Source organism: Mirounga angustirostris, unplaced genomic scaffold (genome assembly GCF_029215605.1).
Source record: "Mirounga angustirostris isolate CCGP_5_RB_7025 unplaced genomic scaffold, mMirAng1.0.hap1 SCAF_7, whole genome shotgun sequence".
Lineage (NCBI taxonomy): Eukaryota > Metazoa > Chordata > Mammalia > Carnivora > Phocidae > Mirounga > Mirounga angustirostris.
In genome coordinates, this window is record NW_026991715.1 from 72,989,069 (window position 1) to 73,005,753 (window position 16,685).

Consider the following 16,685-nt stretch of genomic DNA (forward strand, 5'->3'; position numbering starts at 1 on the left):
AGAGAAGAGCATCAACAATATTGCGAAATATATTAAATGTGGAATGTGACCATATTAAATATCCATAAATTTGATCTCTTTTCTACAACATTATGAAGTCAACAGACTTCATCCAACTAAATACAATGTTTTTCTGTCTCAGTGTAGGTTTTCTAAGACCTTTTCAACTGCTATTCACATTTTTTTCCATTACCTAATGAGCTCCTTGCTTAGTAGCCTTTCAACAAACACACTAAAAGAAAAGGAAATACAAAAGTAAAAGCAAGTTAAATCACAGTATAAGTTAATCTGCATGACATTAGGAGATACATTAATGTTAGGATTAGTTATGCTTTTTCTTGCAATTTTATAACAAGGGACTTAGGCTTACCACAAAACTAATTCTTCAAAGTGTCTGCATGACCCAACATGTCTCTTGTTGAAACAGAGGGATATGATGGAGAGAGTCAGAAAGTGGGATCACAGGCACTTCATGTTTAAAATGAGATTCTCAACTTTCTCAATGTTAAAAGATCACTCCTCTTCAGTACTCCTCAACTCAGTTAATGTTACTACCGTCTCCCCTATTACACAAGTCAGAAACCCAGCTATTGTATTCGATTCGTTTCTTTCACTTCCCACATATAGTCAAATCATTGTAATAGGCTTATGTATCTCTCGAATTCTATACAAGCTCACTGGTTCCTCAGTTCATTAAACTATTTTTGCTCATATATGTTACTTCAATAGTATATCACCAGTCACTGAATCTACTCTTCTGAATTAGGCCAGAATTAATTTTCCAAAACACAAATCTGACCATGTTATTTCCACTTTTAGAAACTGCTCAATGCTGTTCCATAATTCTAAAGACAATTTACAAATACTGTAAGTGGACACATCAGTCCCTGATGATCTCTGCAGACCTAGTCTTATATTCTCTCTCACATCAAACTCAATGTTCAAGCTTTATTCAACTAAAACTTCTATCTAGAATACCTCTCCTTACCTCCAAGTGCTTACTCATACTTAAGGATTTCATGTAAATAACCCTTATTCTGGGATACTTCTGCAGAGAAGGCCTTGAGAGATGCTTTCAATAGGGGCACCTGGGTGGATCAGTCAGTTAAGCATCTGCCTTCGGCTCAGGTCATGATCTCAGGGTCCTGGGATCCAGCCCCGTGTTGGGCTCCCTGCTCAGCAGGGGAGTCTGCTTCTCCCTCTCCCTCTGCCTCCTCCCCCCACTCATGCTCTGCCTCTGCCTCTCAAATAAATAAATGAAATCTTAAAAAAAAAAAAAAGAGGGAGATGTCTTCAATATGTTAACCCATGGTACCCTATGCTTACAGTTTTGGGTCATATTTGGTACTGTACTGAATTTGCCTGTATCCCCCATTAAACCACAATATCTTGAGGACAAGTACTATGTTTTATTCACTACTGTATCTCCCTAAACTTAGAATAGTGCTTGGCCCTCAATAAATACTTGATGGATCTATAGATGAATTAGAAGACTGATGGATAGATATAAGGATGGATTTCACAGGGTAGGAAGATTAGAACAAAATCTTTGCCATTAACAACTTTGAGTTTTCAAAACAAAATCATTTTCAGGATGCTTATGTTTCTACTTGCTAGGTGTAGTTACCCCTGAGGAATGATACTACAAGTCTATCTACGTCCCCAAGGCACTGCCAATACCAACTTAATCCCATGTCCTCTGGGTCCTTAGAATAGTTGGATTATATGCATCCAGAAAAATAACTGCCAATACAACTAGATGCCAGAAGAAACCCAGTCATACTGTTACAGGAATAGGTTAGAGAGTGGCAGGATTTAGAGAGAAAAATGGAGAAAATAAACCAAAAACAAAACTAAACACTAAATAACTACCATCTCCACCTTCATTACTATTAACATTTATTAAGTACTCATCATGTGGCAGTTATACATGAGCTTGTACACATCATGTTCCTATTTATGTACAGGAGAGCTGATATCACATACTATTGTCTTTTAATAGATTTAACATAAGGAATGGTGCCTGCCAATAAGCCATCACATTTTTCTCTTTTGCTAATGGAATTCCTTTATCCCTCCATCCATGAAAGAAAAAAAAAAAATCAGCTTCATGTATAGTGGTAAGTGCTTTTCATACATTTTTTCATTTAATCTTCAGGATAATTCCATGAGTTTGGTATGACTATTACGATTACTTTGTGGATTAGTAAACCAAGATTGAACAATTCAAAACACTTCACCAAATCAAACACAATAGTTACAAAGCTAAAACTGGTAACTAGGAATGTTTAACACCAAAGCCTATGTTCTTATCTACTAAACCATACTGCCAGACAATGGTAGAAATGTATGTCCTGCCTTCAGTGAGCTTGCAGTTTAGTAACAAGCACACCCATAAAATTTTGGAAAATGGGACTGCTATTATTAGGCAAGTTGTTACAGTTACAGCATGGTGCGATATATCTTAAAGAACGTAATAGGATATTTCCCAAAGCTACAGTATTTAGGAGTTTTAACTATCTCACCTCTGTACATTAACAAACTGAATTGCAGAAGCTCAAGATAAGATAATGTTGTGGCTTTCTTCTAAATGCTTTTTAAAGACAATTCCTAATATTAAAATCATTTGTCTTAAAACAATTCAAGTATATGTAAATGTAAGGAAAAAAGACTATATAAGCAACAATATTTGAGCTAACAAAAAAGTTCTCCGGGGATCAAAAAGAAAAAAAAAAAGAATTAAGACTATACACAATACTATTTATTATATATATAATTTCTTGGAGAAAGCAATCTTAAATCCCACAACCTATGGTATTTATACAGATTAGAGCATCCTGAAGCACACATTATAAGACGTCAACACAATTCATGCCAATTTTTCTCTCTCCTATAAAACTGTTTCTCTACTATGCCACAACAAAATGCTTAAATAAAATGATGCACCTGAAGTGTAAAAATAAAACTTCTAATAGACAAGCTCTAATAGTTAAACTCCTCTAGCTAAATGAACTAATCCATTTAACTTAGTTATCATAAAATACAAACACTACACTTGTTTTTCATTTTCAAGATTAAATTTTATCATTTTATTGGACCAAAAAATAAAAGAAGTCTTAGGACTAGGTCAATATTTTTAATTGTTTATATAGTACTGACTACCTCAAATTACATATCTTCTACAATGGACTCATGGCTTTAAACTTGTTAATTTATTGTTGTAAATGCTTTCTACACAACCCAATTTTTTTCTCTAAAGTGAACACTGCAAATGGCCTTGGATGGGCAACAATGAAAAAGCAACACCATTTATTAACTTTGTATATAAGTTATCCTCCACTGGGATTCCTTGGAGGGGAAGAGGATATCTGAATCTTACCATACAGTGCCACAGGCAGAAAGTGAGAAAAAACAAAACAGTTGCATCCTGGAGGAAGATAAAATGCCTGCAGCAGCAAATGACCTACTACATACCTTTGCATACAGGCTTTGATGTTATAATTTGTTAATTTCTGGGAAAAAAGACAATTACCCAGAGCTTAAGTTTGTTCTGATAGAAGTGTTTAACTTCTTTAAGTTTTTGATCACAAACAATACAAACTGTTCAAAATGGCAGTATGTTTTCAAATCATTACAATACTAAGTAAATGTGCATGAAAAGCTCAATGGAAAGATATTTTCTTACTGTCAGAACACACAAACTGAGAAGCACATTAAACTTTCCTTAAAAAGTTTAAAAATATTCTTGGCATGTGTTTGTCTGGATAAATGTTCTCTTAAATATTTTCAAGACCAATTCTTGTTAGAGAAGATAATTTTATTCAAATACACAGCTCATAGTATAAATTAAGTAAGTAAGCAAGTACTCATTTCCCAACAGAATTGACAAGTCTTTCAAATAATAGTTTATTTTAAAAAAGATGCTACTGGGTTAGTAATCTTGAATTTTAACATACACAGATACTTGTAGGTATGTAGGCATGTGTGTTGTATATATGGTATAATCATGGATATTTTCAAAACATATCTATTTTTAATAATAAAGAAATAAATTGATCCTTATTAAAGTGAGTTATTATTTAACATCCTGTGTTCAAGCTGCACCAGAAAAGGAAAACATCAATGCTTACATATATAGCTCATATCTCAAATAGTGTCCTTTTTTTTTTTTTTTTTAAAGGATTCCTCCATTTCTTTTAGAGAGAGTGCAAGGGCGGCAGAGGGAGAGAGAGAATCCTCAAGCAGACTCCCCACTGAGTACAGAGCCTAGGACACTGAGATCACCTGAACCAAAATCAAGAGTCGGTAGCTCAACCTACTGAGCCACCCAGGCGCCCCAGCATCCTTCATTTTTATTTCTTTTTAAAGATTTTATTTATTTATTTGACAGAGACAGACACAGCGAAAGAGGGAACACAAGCAGAGGGAGTTGGAGAGGGAGAAGCAGGCTTCCCGCAAAGCAGGGAGCACGATGCAGGGCTCGATCCCAGGACCCTGGGATCATGACCTGAGCCGAAGGCAGACGCTTAATGACTGAGCCACTCAGGCGCCCCTAAAGATTTTATTTATTTATTTGAGAGAGAGAGAGAGAGAGCACATGAGCAGGGAGTAGGGGCAGAAGGAGAAGCAGACTCCCTGCTGAGCAGGGAGCCCGATGTGCTCAATTCCAGGAACCCAAGATCATGACCTGAGGTAAAGGCAGACGCTTAACCAACTGAGCCACCCAGGCACTCCACCTCCTTCATTTTTTTTTTTAATTATTATGTTATGTTAATCACCATACATTACATCATTGGTTTTTGATGTAGTGTTCCATGATTCATTGTTTGTGCATAACACCCAGTGCTCCACGCAGAATGTGCCCTCTTTAATACCCATCACCAGGCTAACCCATTCCCCACCCCCCCATCCCCTCTAGAACCCTCAGTTTGTTTCTCAGAGTCCATAGTCCCTCATGGTTCGTCTCCCCCTCCGATCACCCCCCCTTCATCCTTCCCCTCCTGCTATCTTCTTCTTCGTTTTGTTTTTTTTTTTAACATATAATGTATTATTTGTTTCAGAGGTACAGGTCTGTGATTCAACAGTCTTACACAATCCTTCATTTTTAAAGAAGTTTCCAATCTCTATATGTAATCATAAAGACAATTTAATAGAATTGTTTCAAATAGGCATAAGGATCACAACTTAATAATAAAATTGTTTTAAAAGCCTCACACTATTAAATATGCTAAAAATGTAAAAATTATAATAAAAGCAATGGCTTTCATTATTAAAAGGAAAAGCAAAGTTGAACTGCTTACATGACAGTACTTTCCCTAATTTTCTTAAGTTTCTTTCAAAGACATACTTATATTTTCACCGTGTTACTACAGAAATAAAAGGCCAAAGGAAAGCTTCTTACAAATACTAATTTTCTTATGATATCAAGATTGGAGTTTTGATTTATAAAATATTACATTGTGAAATAACTTATTATCATTCAGAATTTATAGCACATATGTTCATTATAATTTAAGCTCCAGGTAACAAATAATAACAGTTTCCTCTGCTGTGCCATTTCTAGATGGCATTCCTAACCTAAATTGGCCTAAATCTAATGATCTTATAAAATTAAATGTGAATGACCCTAAAACTATGTCGATTTTTTTAAACTGCAGAATGTATACCTGACATAATACTACTTCTGTGCTTTTTGTTAACATAATGCTATGTGTGTTTTCTAAAAAGATTTTATTTATTTATTTGAGAGAGTGAGCATGAGCAGGGTGAGAGGCAGAGGGAGAAGCAGACTCCCCGCTGAGCAGGGAGCCCCATGTGGGGCTCCATCCCAGGACTCCGGGATCATGACCTGAACCGAAGACAGACACTTAACCGACTGAGCCACCCAGGTGCTCCAACTTATGTTTTTTATTACTTTTTATTAACACCCTACTACTTGGGCCTTTTAAAATGAATACTACTGGAAGCCTTCTTCCACAGCCTTCAAGCTTCAAGAGGCATATTCATCCTTGTATATATGTTTCATAAACAAGGTACCATCTCCTTTACAATAATGATTATAAACACAAAGCAATAACATAGATTCTAAGATTGTTGATATCTGAATGCATGCTTGACAGTACGGGATAACTAATCAGTTATTCATATTTGGAGTAAACTGATAAGAGTTTATTTATTTTAAAATATAAAAGTACATGATTCTAAACACACAGAGTATGACAAAGTATTCCATCTAATTCTTATAACACCTCACTATAAATTTTAAGTGGTGATTTGTTTTATGTCCAGGAAAACAAGACTATATTCTATGTAAAAAAAAAAAAAAGAGTTAAAATACTGGCCTATTACTGTCCAGAATTACTGCTGAAATCCAATCTTAATTTTAAAAAGTTATATTGTAAATAAAAGACAATTAATAGGCATCTTTTTCATATTAAATCTTTAAGTCATAATTAGGCATGAGTCAGAATTTCTAATATCATACATAGAAATAGACAACTTATCCAGGATTTAACATTTTAAAATACGCCTTTTACTTACATCATGTAAACAGCTAAATAAAATCATCACCAAAGAGTATCAGAAGCATGAAATGCTACTGAACAACTCCCCTGGAAACTAATAATTATTTACCCTTAAATTCACTTGAACATTATTTTCTTTAAAAATCATATTTTACTGATTATGTAAATATAATTCATTTAATCTAAACCTTGGTGACTTAAACTAACAGTATAAACTACACTTTCATAAACAACCTAACTTCTATAATTTACTACCTCAATTATTTCAAGTAAAAGTTTAAACTATTTCCTATTACTAAAGGCTGATATTCTTTTCATTTTAGTTCTTCTCCTCAAATTAAAGTAACTCAGGGGCTCAACTGATACATGGAAGTAATTAAGTTTTTAAAATCATGTTCAAGATAAATAAAAATATAAAGCTTAAACCTGAAAGAAACCAAAAGTACAGTGAAAAATGCAAAGCTGACTTACCTTTAATCTTTTTTTGTTAAACCTAGGCTACTCAAGAATTGTCAACTAATTATTTCATTTTACTGATGATATTTTTCTCTAGGGAATTTCTTTTAAAAGTTTAACCCCGGAGCAAGTCATGGCTTCTCCTATCTTTGAAAGTGTCCAGAGCATTGATTATAACTGCAGGAGGTGTTACCTTCTACCCAGAGAATCTCACCCTGCACAATCTTACACATTCTCTGACTCCCCAAACAGCTTTGATTCAGCAATTCAAACTGCTTCAGCTGATATTAAAGGAGGAACCACAGAAAAGGGATCAGCAGTTATAACAGAATAAAAAGGGGAAAACACAGATCCTGGATACAGTAACACAAAGTTCAAGAGTAAAGCAGACTTGAAAAAGACATCAGAATGACTCAAAAAAAGAACAACATGACAGAAATTAAACAAGTTTTTTTTATGTTTGCGTTCTATGCATTTAAACTCACCTCAACCTCCACTAAAATTCTGATCATATACAAACCCCAATGTTTTTGACATAATCTCAAAACCCACACCCTCTCTTTCTGTTTCCAGAGTCACTTCTTAGGTAGCCAAGGGAGCGAAAACAAAACAAAACAAGAACAAAAAAACACACAACAGAATTCAAATGTGCATGTAATTGAGAAACAGAAAGATCAAGTCATAACCAAGTTATAATTTTGGGCAATATTTTTTCATGTAAAAGGGGTACTTAGTTGTTTTAAAATCCAGTATTTTTTCTCTTGCACTTAGTGAAAAAGTCTACTTTAAGTTACTTGATGTCAGGTATAATATAGGTAGAAAACAGATATTAAGGATAAGAGGCCTTGTAATATTTTTCTTGGGATGATGTGAGAATATCAAGATGCTCTATGCTGTTATACTTCACTCTCTACTTTGACTACAGAAAGAACTTCAGTATATGCTTAATTAATTAGTTCAGTACTAGAGAACTGATGCAAAGCGCTCTCACAGAATAGCTTATTCACATCTATCTCAGAAATAGTGACCAAAATTCCAGAGGTAATTGGATTTTCAAAACTGGATGTGGTTTTTTTCCCAATTCAGTCATGACAGGGCCAGAAGGTAATGATATATCTGCCATGATGCAACAAGCAGACCTGTCTTCTGTCAAGAGTTGAAATCATAAAGGAATAAGCTGTCATTAACAACCTCTCTCCAAACACTAGAGCTGTCAGTTCATTGTTTTCTTTTGCTGGCATGGGGGCTAGTGTGCCCTCGTATACCTTATCAGTTCAGTTATGTGCTAAGCTTTTTTAACCTTTTCTGGAATTCTTGACTTGAACAATCTTTTATGAAGTCTATAATGTAACAGCTTATATTTTCTTTGATTAATACATAGTTTCTCTCAAAGTTTACTTTTAAAATTTGGAATTCGTGCTCTTGATTTCAACCTATAATTTAGTAGTCCATATTTCAAATAGAAAAAAAGAATTAGCAGTTATTTTTTTTTAGTTTGAAATGTAAGTTTTAGTGGTCTAAATTTAGCCAGTCTTTAAGGGGAAAAAATCAGTAATTATTTAAATAAGTGATTTTAAATAATGCATTTTATAATATGAAATTTAAGCTCTTTTAGAAACAGTTAAATGAATAACTACAATATAGTAGATTTCATGAATGTTATTTTTAACAATTTTTAACTAAATTATTATCTTTTTAGTTATTAAAATAATACCCGCTCAAAGTAACAAAAAAAGAGAGAGAGAATTAAATAGAAAAACTGAAGAAATAAAAGTAAAAGAAAAAAGTTCATGGTTTCTTGCACAAATTTCCAGCAACATCCATGTATACCCACATATGTATGGAGGTGTATGTGCATACAAGTGTAACTACTTTTGAACAAATGATCTCATTCTTGTGTTTTCATCTGATAACTCTTGGACATCATCCTATATGAATGAACATACATACACACACATACAACTCATTCTTAATAGCTACATAATTTTTAATGATATGAATATACCGTTATTTAATCAAATAGTCCCCTACTGATGGATAGTTAGGTATCAGAAGTTTCTGTGTTATTACAAACTGCTTTGATGAGCATGCTTGTATGTATACCTTGTGTACTGCTCTAGTGTAAATTACTACAAATGGAATTTATGGTCAAAGGTTAACAAGCACATTTCATTTGGGGCAATACAACTAAACTGCCACTAAAAAGATTGCTTCAAATTACATTCCCAACAATATCCAAACTTGGTATTATCATAAAACTTATTACCAATTTATCTGCCAATCTTATATGTTGAAAAATGATACCTTATTTTAATGAGCATTTCTTAAATCCACAAATCTTTGAATTACTATCAAAAAAAGCATCGAAGCCTATAAGTCATTTAAACAAAGATATACTTAAAAATGTTTTGGAGGTCTCTGAGACCTTAAGCATACATCTGCTGAACTATATTCTGCTTGTACTATATAAATACTAAATAATATCCCAAAAGTTGCCAGATGGCATTGCTCCAGTTAAAAATAAAACTATACCCTAAACTAATATGGTACTTCTTACTACTATCTACTAATCAACGATACCCATTAGAATCCTCTTAAAATTTCGATGTCACCAACTTTGTAAGTACTTATCCTGAAATAGTAAGACCCTGAAACACTTAGTTGGAAGACTAGGAATTGAAGGCAGGAGTTAAGAAGGTGTTATCAAATTTTATTACTTGAATTACTGAGAAAATACAACAACAAGAAACCACACCCCATTTTAGATAACCATCTATAATGGCTCCATGCACATCTGTGGAAGAAATCCTAATACTGTAATCAATCAGCTTTACAAAATCTGCCTGTCAAAAAAGTGTGTGTGGGGGGGGAATCCCAAATGCATTAAGGAAAGAGGAATCATAAGAATAGAAAAGTTAAGTATAGCTACTAAAAGGGAAGCAAACAATTCAAAAACTAGAAATATCTAAATCAACTTTTGAAGTCTGTAATTTATATCAGTCAAGCAACAGTTTATGTATTCTTTAGTTTAGTTGCCTCATAATCAATGATTTTTAAAAGAAAATTCTAAAATATTCGAGTGTGATGAATACTGCTACATAAGGATGTCATCTTCTAATATTTACAAACAGATTTTATTTTACAGAAAATTGCTTTAATGTAATTTGTTTTAAAAAGGTATGAGTTGCAAAGTGACTACCTATCACTGGAACAACCAGATAAAAAACATGTAATTAAAATGCTATACTGAATTCTTTTGATTATCTCCATTCCTTCCACAATTCACACTAAAATTTTAGTTTAAAAAATTTATTACTCAAATTACTGAGTAAAGAAGGGTGGTACTAACCCATAGGGACAAAACAAATCAGAATGGAGAGAAAAGAGGACACAGACATCACTAAATTTTTGGAAGACTGTAAGCTGACAGAACTGGATTGGTACCACAAAGGAAAAAAAAAATAAGTGCCTGGAGGGAAATAATGACTAGAAGAAAGCCAACTCATCCACAGAATTTCAGAAAAACTCAGAAACTGGGATGCCAGTTATCTTGGAAAGCCTTGAGACTAAAAATGGAGGCATTACTTTTAAGTTCACATAAGGTGCAATTATCCCATTCCTTAAAAAAAGAAACCCCAAACCCCAAAACCAGGTCATAATCTCACGTTATGCAGATAGCCCTATTAAGAGATCAAAGATGTTTCCTTTTGAGAAACATATCCGGAGAAGGACTGGAAGGACAAAAGACCACAGAAGGGGAGGAGAGAGACACAGAACTCAAATCAGGTGTACTCTGCAAAAGTCTGCAAAATGATTCAAAAGACAATTCCGTTCCAAAGTATGATAGAAGAACTAAAAATTCTATCTAAAAGATAAAGTAGGTAACCTACCAGAACAAAACTAGAGCAAAAATAGATGGAAAATAAGAAAGCATACACAATTAGACAAAACATTTACAGGCTCAATCCACAACTCCAAAACCAAGATACAGTAATTCTAGAAAAAGAGAAAATTAAAATGATCAAGAAACAACACAAAAAATTTTCTAAGAATTGAGAATCATGAGTTTACTGTACAGATAGAAAGGAATCACCAAGTGCTGAACACAATGAAAAATCAAAAACAAAGATAAAAACACCAAGGCAAAGGAAATTCCTTAAAAGAAGTATGACTAATTTCTTGACACCAGGCAAAAGGAAAAGAAGCTTCCACAGAGGGAACAAAAGGATTCAAGATCAGAATGGTACCAGACTTTTCAATTAAAGCACTGGAAGCTAAAAGACGATGAAACAAAGCCTTCAAGTTTCAGAATGAAAATGATTTTCAACTTGGAATTCTATGCCTACTTGAATTATCAAAATAAAGGGAGCAAGTTAAATAAAGGCATTTTTTTCAAAAATACAAGGTTTCAAAAACTTATCTTGTATTCACTTTTTGATGGCTCCAACAAAATGAGGGCATATATCCAAAAAGGTGGGGTCATTAGATCCAGGAAACAGGAGTTCAAACATAAAGAGACAATCTAAGGGAAGTCCCAGGATGACAGACAGGTAGATAGGCAGGCTTAGAAAGTGACCAGTCAAGACTTGAACAAAAGTCCACAGGGTTCCAAAAGAGAGTTCTCCAGAAGAAGAACAGGAAACTCTGAGATGCTCTCATAAGTTTGACCCTGTAAAAATACTACTGAGAGATAAATCAAAATCTAAATTAACAATTATTGCAAAGAAAATAGAAAAAAAATATCAATTCCATGAAAACAAACTTCAGCAAAAATGAAAAGTAATCACAGTACCTACCTGGATCAGCCATAAACAATATTAAAGTAGTAGTAATATTGTAAAGCTTGATCGCTGATTTAATCCAAAAACTGTGATGATGGGAAAGAGATTCTTGTCTACCATAACAGAAAGTGACTGACAAATCAAAAGACAGTATTATAATTTAATAATATGGATGGAGAGCATACAAGTAACACCAAAAATTATTGAGTGATTATATCTAGGGAACAGAATAAGTGAGGAAGGATTAGCAAAGGATAATCACTATTTTGATATATGCCTTGTGATTTTACTTGACTTTTAGATTACTTGCATGTATCGTCTGATGTTCTGCAGTTTTATTTTAATACATTTGAAGTGTAGATTTCTTTCCATTTGTCTTGCTTAAGCTATGCCATGCTTCAACAATGATTTATGTCTTTACTGTCAGAAATTAATATATTGCTTCTTCTCCCGTTCTTTTCTATTGTTTTTCTGAAACATCTACAAGAAGAATATTAGATTTTATTCTATTCTTCATGACTTTTTATCTATCAAATTTTTTTCTCAGATTCTCTGCTATATTCTGTCTGCTTTACTCCTCAACTCTAGGTTTTAATTTACCCCAGTTCTCTCTTCAGCAGTGTCTGATAGTTGGTTGCCTGACCTGACTTTTGTGATGAATCATTTCCTCATATAATTTTTAGTTTCTGACCAGAAATTCATCTTCACTAGGTATTTACCCTGGGTTGGAAAGTGTTGCTACTGGAAGTTACATGTTTGCTTCCATCTAGTACCCCAAAAGTTTCATTAATTCCGAATCCCTTTTTATATTCATATACCTTGTTTGAGATTCCCACACTTACGTAGGCTGTCTAAATTCAGGCTACAAATCCAAATCCAACTTCAGGGTGCGATCTGTGGCTTCTATTTCCCAAGGGAGGATGTTTATTTACCCCACCTGGCCTCTCTGGCAAATAAACCTCTTTTCACCTTTGGCCATGAACTGATTTTTCTACCCCTGAAAACTCAAAGGGCAGAAACTTCCAGGCCTTAGCTATACCCAAGGGTCTTGGTATTAGCACCTGCCTCTCAAACTCAAAGCTGTAATGTAGACCTAGGGCTTATATCTCATCAGCTATCCCCTTTGGGTTGCTATGCACTAGTGGGATTTAACATTGTGGTTTTAAGTTTTCTTTTGTAGTTAGGCATTTAAAGATTCCTTTTTTATCTTTTGGACATAACTAGATACTTAATATTTTTGTTGTTGCTATGTTTTATCCATTATTCTTATGTGTCTGTTTGTGGAAGGGAGAAATGCATATTAATTAGCTCAGTCCACCACGTTTTAGAACCCAAACTATATCAATTACATTGATAAAAATAGCATAATTTTTAAACTTAGATATAACAGCATGAAAATTATAGTCAAGGCAAGTAATTATGGAAACATCAGATCTTTCTAAATAATCCAGCTATGAGAAATTAGTAAAAATGTGGGCTTAGTGAAGTAATCAGACATCTTACAAAACTATTAAAATCAATAAATTTTGTCACGTTGAATATGAATCAATAGTGTTTTGAAAGTATTCTTCATAACTTAAACTTTACTTCTCCACTGATTTTATTATAAAACATTTCCTAGAACTTCTTACTTTCTGTCATACTAAATATAATTGCCATCAAGTTCTACCTTATCCATTATACCTAGAGCCTGAGAAGTATAAATAAACTCTCAACCAGTCCAAAGAGTGTTACCTACCCCAAAGGTTCTAGTGTGGTACCCAGATTAGGAGCATAAACATCACCTGGAAGAGTCTTAGAAATGTAAAGTCTCAGGCTCCAACCAGACCCTTCTGCATCAAAATCCCCCCTTGGGACAAGGCAATTTGTGTTTCAACAAGCTCTCCAAGTGATTCTGATGCATGGAAAAATTTGACTATAGACCAGTGGCTCCCAAACTACTCTCCATAAAACTTATTGATTGAGTACATCTCCATCAGTCAAAGCCTGGACAGGGAGAGATCAGAGAGATGCCTAGCATGCAAAATTTAAGGAGGTACTCACTCTCGGGGTCCTACAGATACTGCACAACCCTGAGAGTGACAGACTCCTTAAATTCTGCACCCCTGTTCTACACCTGTAATTAGTAATTAAATGACTTTAAGTAGTGTAATGACTTTTCTTTCCTTGCCCATTTTACAGAGACCAACTGAAATGCCTAAAAAGATACACATGAGAAAAGATCAGAGAAGAAACATGTATGAGTAACTCTCAAACTGCACAAACACTGAATAATCAGTACTTGGCTATATCATGTACTGTTTCTTACTCCAAGTAATGTATTATGCAATGAAGACTGTTAAACACTAAAAATATGAGCTATGGCAACCTCAGAAGCACTGTAGGGATGTATCTGATATGTACTATTTCTTCAACATCAAATCTTAATAAACTTTTTATAATAGGGCGCCTGGGTGGCTCAGTTGGTTAAGCGACTGCCTTCAGCTCAGGTCATGATCCCAGGGTCCTGGGATCGAGTCCCACATCGGGCTCCCTGCTCTGTGGGGAGCCTGCTTCTCCCTCTCCCACTCCCCCTGCTTGTGTTCCCTCTCTCGCTGTGTCTCTCTCTGTCAAATAAATAAATAAAATCTTAAAAAAAAAAAAAAACTTTTTATAATAAAGGTCTAAAGTATCTAAAATGCAAGGACTGGAATATCTTTAATGTTCAGACTGTTAGCTATGGAGCCCTAGGGTTTGGGGAAGAAATATCAGGGGTCGTTGTAGAAGTTGCTCCAATCCTCACCCCAGCTTCAACCGAAGTGGCTCCATAGATTTAAACCTACTTTTTACAGGGGCGCCCGGGTGGCTCAGTCGTTAAGCGTCTGCCTTCGGCTCAGGTCGTGATCCCAGGGTCCTGGGATCGAGCCCTACATCGGGCTCCCAGCTCTGCGGGAAGCCTGCTTTTCCCTCTCCCACTCCCCCTGCTTGTGTTCCCTCTCTCGTTGTCTCTGTCAAATAAATAAATAAAATCTTAAAAAAATATATCTAAAAAAAAAACCCAAAACCTACTTTTTACAGAACAGTCTGCTCGGAGGCAGGGTTCTACTGATGGGAAAAAGTTTTAACCTTATAATGCGATGAATTCAATATTAGGACCTTTAATCTTATCCTAAAAATCTGCAAGAGATATAGCAGAAAATTTTTTTTTGAGCTGTGCAAGCAGGAAAGTTTATTAGTGAGAGTGGGTGAGCTTGAGGGACAGCTGCCATAGCAGACATACTATTAACAACACTGAGTAGAGATCATATGGTCTATACTGAGAAATATCAGAATTCAGTTGTGATATGAAAAACTGACAGATCACAAAAAATAGGAGTAGTGCTCCCACTCTTTTGTAAACTTTGGAAACATTTCTTTAAATACAATTTTAGAACCAAGTCCACAAAATAAAAATAGAGCTAATCTGATTAAAAGGTAAGGATGAGACAGCTTTTCTCCTCCCAGTCTTCCTCTGCCCGCTTCCTAGAATACCACCCCTTTCCCACCAGTGTCCTCCCACCACACACAAACACACGGTAGCCCTGGAAGAACCACCACAGAAACACCATGAAAAGGTAAAGCCAAAGTAACAAATCACTTTATCTAGATTAAAAAGAGATATCCATTTTTAAATATTCATCATGTAGAAATTTACCACAATAAAGTTCATATCCAGTTTTTTATAAAGAGAAAAAAGTATATCAATTAAAATTTTAAGTATACAACACATAAATACTAAATACACTAAATACTAAAGTACTAAGAAATCAGCTGATTTTTTTAAGGAATCATGAGTTGCTATTATTGAGAAAAGCAGAAAACAGTCAAGGCAATGAAATGCTGTTAGTTTCTAAACACTACACTTCTACTTGTAAGAACAAAATGCCTGACTAGTCTAAATTTACTGACAAACTTCCTCCCTCTTGTTTGGGATATCAACAGATAGTTTGTTCAAGATGTTTAGCATGACTTATCATACTCTTTCATCTTGAAAAATCTTACATAACAATAAAATATTCTAAAATAGGAAAGGCTTAGTTGATCTAGTAGCAGGAACAATATAATTACATACAGCATTTCACCAAGCCCTCATATGTACAAACACATGATTTTCTTTACTAAGTTATATTTTCAAATATACACTGTACTGTGATCACATTTCACATGTAATGTTCTTAATCACTGATAGGATCTCTTATAACCACAAACTGTGTCAGAGAGAAAGTTCATTTCAGTATTTATAGTTGGAAATATAAATGTTTAAGTAATACAATATTTTATGTGAGTTACCTCAATCTAAATATTTACTTAAATTCTACCAAATTTTACTTAAATTCTACTAAAACTGCACTGCTGACATTTGCAACCAATCAAAAGTAATGTCTTGTGTTCTTTGCATATTCATGAACACTGAAAAAAAAATACACAATTAACCTAAGAAATTCTACTTGAAGCATTTTAAGGGCCTCAAAAACTATTAACAAAAATATACTCTAAGAGCTGTATTGGGCCTTAATTTTATCATTTCAGAGGTAAAAGAGCAGGGAACTTATCTTTGACCTTTGAAATCATCAATGTATCAAGCAATTCTCCCATTGTAATTACAAAAATGTAATAATGTAGCTCTTATAAAGCATACATACACATATATTCCTAAACAACTTTAAGTTCTTATATGAAATCTTTTTTTACAAAACACTTTTTTCTGAAGAAAATCTCTATTCATATTTGAAAGAAACCTATACTTTGCAAAATTTGGCTGTTCACTGAACATAAGAATGACACAGTATAATTAACAACATAATAAAATAAAATTAGAAAAAAAAAAAAAGAATGAGACAATAAAAAAAAAAAGCCAAACATTAAGATGTTAACAATGCTAGGTCAAAAACAAACAAACAAACAA

At 34.1% G+C, this 16,685-nt stretch overlaps 1 protein-coding gene across 17 annotated transcripts in view; it reads right to left on the reverse strand.

The window, feature by feature from the left end:
- Window positions 1-16,685, reverse strand: part of ARB2A (ARB2 cotranscriptional regulator A) — a 405,614-nt gene that overhangs the window by 289,564 nt on the left and 99,365 nt on the right. The gene's annotated exons all lie outside the window — the stretch shown is intronic.